Consider the following 8575-nt stretch of genomic DNA (forward strand, 5'->3'; position numbering starts at 1 on the left):
TTAAAATTTTCAAGCAGCTGATAAACTTTGTCAAAACATCAAAATATCAAGTTACTTCTAAAATCCAAAGTTTTATTTAAAGGGCCAAATCAGCTTCCATAAAACTGTGCTTTTACCAAAATATAAAATTTCAATTCATAGAATTGTGACACCCATACCTACACTATTTACCAATTAATTATAAGCAGGGGTGCCCGAGGGTGGCTCGGTTGGTTAAGCATCCAACTCTTGATTTTGGCTCACCTCATAATCTCACAGTTCGTGGGTTTGAGCCCCATGTTTGGCTCCACTCTGGGCATGGAGTTCACTTAAGATTCTCTCTGTCCCTCTCCCTCTGCCCCTCCCCCATTCATTCTCTCTCTCTCTCTCTCTCTCTCTCGAAACAAATAAATAAACTTAAAAAATAAAATAACTATGGGGTGCCTAAATGGCTCAGTACGTTAAGCATCTGACTTTGACTCAAGTCATGATCTCGTGGTTCATGGGTACAAGCCCCACATGGGGCTCTCTGCTCTCAGTGCAGAGCCTGCTTCAGATCCTCGGCCACTCTCTCTCTGCCCTTCCCCATTCTCTCTCCCTCTCTCTGCCTCTCAAAAATAAATATTTTTAAAAAATTTAAAACAATTTTTAAAAATTATAAGCAGAATAGATTTTACAAATTAACAAGTTTGTTGTTTCCTCTGTATAAGAAAAAAAAAACCATTATTAATGAAAAGATCAACCGTGCCATTTAATATTGACATAATTAAAGTACTAGACAAATCTTAAAAATGATTCTGGAAAAGTTAGTGAAAGAAAAGTAAACTGCAAGGGAAGCATATTCATCTCTCTAGTTGAACAGATAGCTTTCAATTTACTCACCCCAAATAGTTAGTCCTATCACTATGGCAATGAGTATAGCCAGTGCCAGTCTGGACAATCTCAGAGCAGTCTGGTGCCACTTGGGACATTTAGGGTAATCTGTAATAAATAATTTTTCTTTCTGAAACACTTAGGCATTTACAGCAAACTTGAAAATGTGTCATAGAAGTGTAAAATTCTGAGAGTACACACTTTGTCTAAAGGAGGGGGAAATATACAATCTCTGTTTAAATTACCTTGAGGGTGTTATGCTGAGCGAAATAAGTCAGGCAGAGAAGGACAAATATCATATGTTTGCACGTATAGGAGGATTAGGAGGAACTTGACGGAGGAACAAGGGGGAGAAGAAGGGCGGAAATGGTGGGGGAAAGGGAGAGAGGCAAACCATGAGAGACTCTTGAATGCTGACAAAAACTGAGGACTGATGGATGTGGGGGGAGGGGGGGATGGGCATGGAGGAGGACACTTGTGGGGATGAGCACTGAGTGTTATGTGGAAACTAATTTGACAATAAACTATTAAAAATAAATAAATAAATAAATAAATAAATTACCTTGATAGGATCACATATTTAATTATCTGAAAAGAATTGGATTTATCGATTCTGAGTGGTCCATATCTTTTATTTACTCTTTATTTACTATCCTTCTTATGTAACACTTATGTGAGAACACCCCAATCGACAATCAAATGGGTGGATATTAGTCCGCCAACTGGTCACTTAAAACATTTCGACTAGGGGCGCCTGGGTGCCTCAGTCCGTTAAGTATCCAACTTCAACTCAGGTCATGATCTCACAGTTTGTGGATTCGAGCCCCGCGTTGGGCTCTGTTCTGACAACTCAGAGCCTGGAGCCTGCTTCGGATTCTTGTCTCCCTCTCTCTCTGACCCTCCCCTGCTCAGGCGCTCTCTCGCTCTCTCTCTCTCTCTCTCTCTCTCTCTCTCTCAGAAATAAATAAAACATTAAAAAAAACATTTCCACTAAAATTTGTCATCTACCTTCATTTACATCTTTTCTCCATCACACAGAAAATATTCAGTGGGTTTGAAGCCCGGGAAGGCAAAATATAAGTAATACCAACATAATTGATGAATAATAAAAACGAGTGTCTAAAAGAGAAATGTAAGACCAAGTATTGTAGCCATCTTCTCAAATGTTGTCTGAAATAAAAGTTTTATCTTTATATCAATTCATGAAACCACACTCAGACGCTAACTTATATCATTCTGTACTTTGCTTGATATAGTAGCATTAGAACACCTTCAGAATCTTCAACCCAGGTCAAATCAAATCTGATTGATTACATTCAAGTTAAGAATATTTATAAATATATAACTATATACCAGGAACTGAAATGGGTGTGAAGCTGCAGACATTGAAAAAGAACACAGTCTAGTGAGGAGATATCTATGTAAACATATTGTTTAAAAATAAGATAAAAACGTTTCTGAATAACAGATTCTAGTTCACGTTTTTAAAAGTTCTCATTAAAAGTCTAGGATTAAAAGGCCCACAGAAAATTCTAGCAATTTTATAATCTGTGGGCTACTGGGGGGTTGATGGATTCCTACCTTTGTATGTCCACTTGTCTGACAATGATGGGGGGATGCTTTCTTGTCTTCTGCATCATTGATCTCTCTGTGTTTTGCATCTGTCCAAACATCCTATAAATAGAATAATCCATATTTGAATGAGATGGAAACAGAGACATTACCTGATCAAAAGCACAGTCAGTGCCTCAAAACTGTGGCATTGACATAAACCCAATAGTTGTAAAACCACAAAGGATAGTGAGGTGACCTTCATTTTTTAAAAATAAACTATTCCTCTGCACAGCCAAGGAAACGACCCAGAAAACTAATAAGCAACCAACGGAATGGGAAAAGATAGTTGCAAATGACATATCAGATAAAGGGTTAATATCCAGAATCTATAAGGAACTCACCAAACTACACGCCCGAAAAACAAACAACCCAGTGAAGAAATGGGCAGAAGATATGAACAGACACTTCTCCAAAGAGGACATCCAGATGGCCAACAGACACATGAAACGATGCTCAGCATCCCTCCTCATCAGGGAAATACAAATCAAAACCACACTGAGATACCACCTCACGCCAGTCAGAGTGGCTAAAATGAGCAAATCAGAGAACTCTAGATGCTGGCGAGGATGTGGAGAAACGGGCACCCTCCTACACTGTTGGTGGGAATGTAAACTGGTACAGCCCCTCTGGAAAACAGTGTGGAGGTTCCTCAGGAAACTAACCATAGAACTCCCCTATGACCCAGCAATAGCACTGCTAGGAATTTACCCAAGGGATACAGAAATGCTGATGCATAGGAGCACATGGACCCCAATGTTCATAGCAGCACTCTCCACAATAGCTAAAACATGGAAAGAGCCTAAGTGTCCATCAACAGATGAATGGATCAAGAAGATGTGGTTTATCTATACCATGGAATACTACATGGCAATGAGAAACAATGAAATCTGGCCATGTGTAGCAACATGGATGGACCTTGAGGGTGTTATGCTGAGTGAAATAAGTCAGGCAGAGAAGGACAAATATCATACGTTTGCACGTATAGGAGGATTAGGAGGAACTTGACGGAGGAACAAGGGGGAGAAGAAGGGGAGAAATGGTGGGGGAAAGGGAGAGAGGCAAACCATGAGAGACTTTTGAATGTTGACAAAAACTGAGGACTGATGGATGTAGGGGGGAGGAGGGATGGGCATGGAGGAGGGCACTTGTGGGGATGAGCACTGAGTGTTATGTGGAAACTAATTTGACAATAAACTATTGTTGTAAAAAAAAAATTAACTATTCCTTTTAGGATCGTTTTAGACAGGCAGAAAAGTGATGACATTAGCACAGAGAATTCCCATATACACAACACCCAACTTTCTCTTTTATTAACCTTTTATGTTAGTATGGAACATTTGTCAAAATTAATGAATCAATATTGATGCATTGTTATTAATGAAAGTCTATACTTTGTTTTTACTTACTACCTTTTCTATTGAAGGATCCCATTTTGGATACGACAGTGTATTTATTCTTTAAAAAAAAATTTTTAATGTTTATTTTTTGAGAGAGAGAGACAGGATGTGAGCAGGGGAGGGGCAGAGAAAGAGGGAGACACAGAATCCAAAGCAGGTTCCAGGTTCCATGCTATTAGCACAGAGCCTGATGTGGGGCTTGAACTCATGAACCACGAGATCACGACCTGAGCTGAAGTCAGATGCTCAACTGACTGAGCCACCCAGGTGCCCCATATTTTTTACATCTTCTTAGGATATTCTTGGCTGACAATTTCTTACTCTTTCCTTGTTTTTAATGTTTGTTTGGAGGTGTTTTGTTTTGTTTTTACAGTTTTGAGGAGTGTTGATCAGATATCTTGTAGAATATTCTCAAATTGGAAGAGTCTGATGTTTTTCTCATCATTACACTTGGGTTAAAGGTTTTTGGAGGAAGACCACAGGGATAAATTCCCATTCTTATCACATCTTATAAACAGTACATACTACCAACATGGTTTATCACTACTGTTAACTTTGATCACTTGTCTATAACAGTATTTGTCAGCTTTATCTACTACAAAGTTACTCTTTTTTCTCCATTTCCATACTGTGCCCTTTGAAAGGAAGTCAGTATGTGCAGCCCACACTTAAAAAGTGGAGTTACACCCAACCTCTTTCATGACAGAGTGTCTACATTAATTATTTAGAAACCTTCTGCAGGTGATTTTTGTCTAGTCTCCCACTTACTGATTTATTCAATCATTTATATCAGTAAAATTCATTCTTTTTTTATACTTTCAGCTCTAGTCCAATACTACTTTATTTGTTTTGTTCCTCACATTGTTCCATCTTTGGTCATTGGAACTCTTTCAGTTGGTTCCAAGCATTCATCCTGATGGACTTTATTATTTTTTTAAATTTTCTTTTAGTGTTTGTTTATCTTTGAGAGACAGAGTGTGAGCGGGGGAGGGGCAAAGACAGAGGAAGACAAAGAATCCGAGGCAGGCTCCAGGCTCTGAGCTGTGAGCACAGAGCCTGACGTGGGGCTCGAACTCACTGACGCTGAGATCATGGCCTGAGCTGAAGTCAGATGCTCAACTGACTGAGCCACCCAGGCGCCCTGCTGATGAACTTTAATAAATTACAAAATGGATCCTCCTAACCCCCACCCTTGCATTTCCATTACCTCCTGCTCCAGCAGTGACAAACATGGCTGCCACCATTAAGGCTCATTTACTTAATTGCTCAATTCTAGCATACGTTTTTTGTGGCTTCAGAATTGTTATCCTGTACCTTGTGGGAAATTACCAATGACAGTGCTTGTGTACAATTCTTTTTGCTATTAGTCTTATAAGTTAAAACTACACATTTCCAAGATTACTTAGATCTTCAAACTTTATTCCCACATCCTTCAATGAGGCTGTTTCATACTTCTGCAATACAGTCAGATTCTTTTAGCAGTTCCTGCATTTTTTTTAATGTTTATTCATTTATTTTTGAGACAAAGATGGAGCATGAATGGGGGAGGAGCAGAGAGAGAGACACAGAATCCAAAGCAGGCTCCAGGCTCTAAGTCATCAGCAACAGAGCCCGTCGTGGGGCTTGAACCCAGGAACCGTGAGATCATGACCTGAGCCAAAGTCGGACACTTAACCAACTGAGCCACCCAGGCGGCTCGCAGTTCTTGCATTTCATACTGGGGAACCATAGCTTCCAAAATTATTCTTTGTTAATTTGCATACACGAAGGTTCACTCTTTCTGCGATGAGGCTCTACAGGTTTTGACTAAAGCATAATGTCATGAATCCACCATTATACTATCCTACAGAATAGGTTCACTTGCCCTAAAATTTAAATCCCTTCACTTCACTGAAAGAAAAAAAATAGGGGAATAAATGATTGAAAAGACATAATTGGAAAAAGACTGATCAGGTTCTGGACATAAGTGTGAGATGTCTATCAGATATCCAGAGGGAAATGTCATCTAGACACTCAGATATTTGTACCAGGAGCTCAAGACAAAGAACCGTACATGATGCAGGGTAAGCTCATCTAGATAGAGAGTACTTATATGGGGCTGAGTCATGTCCTTTGAAGATCTTTGACTTCGACTGTCAGAGCTAAAACAGAGGGGAGCCAGTAGGTAAGACTGAGAAACTGCAGCTAAGGATGGAGGAGGAAATACAAAGGCATGTTCAGAAATCCATAGAAAAAAGTTTTTGTCAACTGTATTATATGCTGCTTGAAACCTCAAGAAACACAACGCCAGCAAAATGGCCATTGAATTGGAAATGCAGAATTTTTAGTGATACTGATCAGAACCGATTTTGTGAAGAGAATGAAATGTATTGAAAAGAGAACAGGTGAGGAATTTGAGGGTGTGAATTTAACCGAATCTATTGACAAGTATGCTCTGAGAGGAATATGTCTGGTCAAAGGTTTTTTTTTTTTTTTTTAATGTTTATTTATTTATTTTGAGAGAGAGAGAGAGACAGAGAGACAGAGCATGCACAGGGGAGGGGCCAAGAGAGAAAGAGACAGAGAGTCTCAAGGAGGACCACACTATCAGTGCAGAGCCTGACACGGGGCTCAAACCCACAAACCATGAGATCATGACCTGAGCTGAAATCAAGAGTTGGATGCTTAACCAACTGAGTCACCCAGGTACCCCTGGTCAAGGGAGTTTTTAAAAAATACAGTGAGTCCTCGTGCATTTTATTGTAATAGAAATGAATCAGCGTAAAGGAAAAAATCGATACTGCAAGAAAGAACGGAAGAGGAATAATTGAAAAGCGTTTTGAGAGGTTAAGAGAAAGTGGGTTCCAGAGTACACATGGCTGGGTTGGATTCTTATAGGAGCAAAGACATTGTTTCTACTGGAACAGTGCGGAAAATGGGTAAGGAGAAAGGTTTTAAATATACACTGTTAGTGACTAGAACAAGGATGATTCTCTGCTTTGAATTCTACACACATTTGGTTCAACCTGCCGAGAGTTGTGTACAGAACTACAAATTGTTTCTGTACATCGAAGAAAAGCAGCAGTGTAAAGCAACCACAGTTTCATCCTTTGCTGGCTACTTAATTCCTCTCTGCAGTGCTTCTGGTATTTCTTCAATTCTGAAGACTGTGGTTAACCTAAAACTTTCGTATATGTCCTATGTGTTCGTGATTTGTTTGAAATTATACAGAAAAAAAATAACAAATTAGACCAATACGTATTTAAGCAGAGATGAAGCAGTAAACTGACTGCTTCTGAGCTGGCAANGAGAAGCTCTTTCAACAGTATTGTTACTCTCCAAAAGGCTGGAGGGCAGTGAAGGAAATAGAGGACAGAATATGGGGGGACAAAGTGAGGAAAAATGATAGTGGCCTAAAAGGAAATGGTAACAATATTATGGCAATAGAATTCATAGTAATTTAAAGCAGAGTAAAAAGTTAAGATTAACTCCCAAGATCATTGAGTAACTAAGAATTGTTTGAATTCTTCAACTTACCATATGAATATTGGAGTTAACCCGTATAAGTAATAGAGATCATTTCTTGTCTATCTTTGGATTTGCATCACCTGGTAGAATGCTTAACAAATGTAGCTTAGAAATATATGTGTGTTGGGGACACCTAGATGGCTCAGTCAATTGAATGTCCGACTTTGGCTCAGGAAAGGATCTCATGGTTTGTGAGTTTAAGCTCCACATTAAACTCTGTGCTGACAGCTTGGAGCCTGGAGTCTGCTTTGAATTCTGTGTCTCCATCTTTCTCTGCCCCTTCCCAGATCGTGCTCTGTCTCTTTCTCTCTCTAAAGTAAATAAACATTAAATTTTTTTTTAAAAAAAATATGTGTGTTGAGTAAACAAATACATGAATGGGTTTGATGAAGCCCAGTTGATGCAAAGCGCAGTTTGTTTACACAAACACACTTTGATTTGTGTGCCTTATGATTGGAAGCAGAAAATGCAAAAGATGAGACAAGTATGTATTTATTTTGAAATACCAAACACAAATATTTTATGACTCACATCACTTACTTAAATAATAGATACTGGTTTTAAATTGTATTGAGTATTTACAAATTCAATGGACACATTATTTCATTTAACCATTCAAACCATTATGAGAGCCATTATCTCCATTTTATAGATGAGGAAACTAAATGCAGAGGGAACAAGTTTTTTAATGTAAGGTTGGAACTAGAATGCTGATCTATACAGTCTGATGCAGAGTCCGAACTCTTAAACCTATGGCTATATCATTTCTCAAAACAAACACACACATTTCCCCAACGAGATCTATTCTATCCCATCTTAAAGTCTTCCATTTCTGTTTACCCAAAGAGAAATTTTACCCATGCTTATTAATCTGTGAATAATAATCTTTTTAAATCACCTATTGTGCATTTGGTTCAACCAAGAATAAAATAATAATAATAAGAAGAATACAATAATTACTTATTATAAAAGAAACACTTTGATAGGTAAAATAATCAAAATGAGCATTAAAAACTTCAGGGTCTCCAAAACTTGGAGAGCAGAGTAAAGAGGTCTTTGGACAACCACACAATTTAGTTGTATGGATGCCAGATCAAAAGATTCAAGAAGGAGAAATAAGGTTATATCAAGAATAATTTTCTATGACTGTCTGGAAAAGACAGGAAGCATAAAGAAAAAAAAGCAGATAGGTTTACTGATAATCA

Source organism: Crocuta crocuta, unplaced genomic scaffold (assembly GCF_008692635.1).
Source record: "Crocuta crocuta isolate KB4526 unplaced genomic scaffold, BGI_CrCroc_1.0 scaffold72, whole genome shotgun sequence".
Classification (NCBI taxonomy): Eukaryota; Metazoa; Chordata; class Mammalia; order Carnivora; family Hyaenidae; genus Crocuta; species Crocuta crocuta.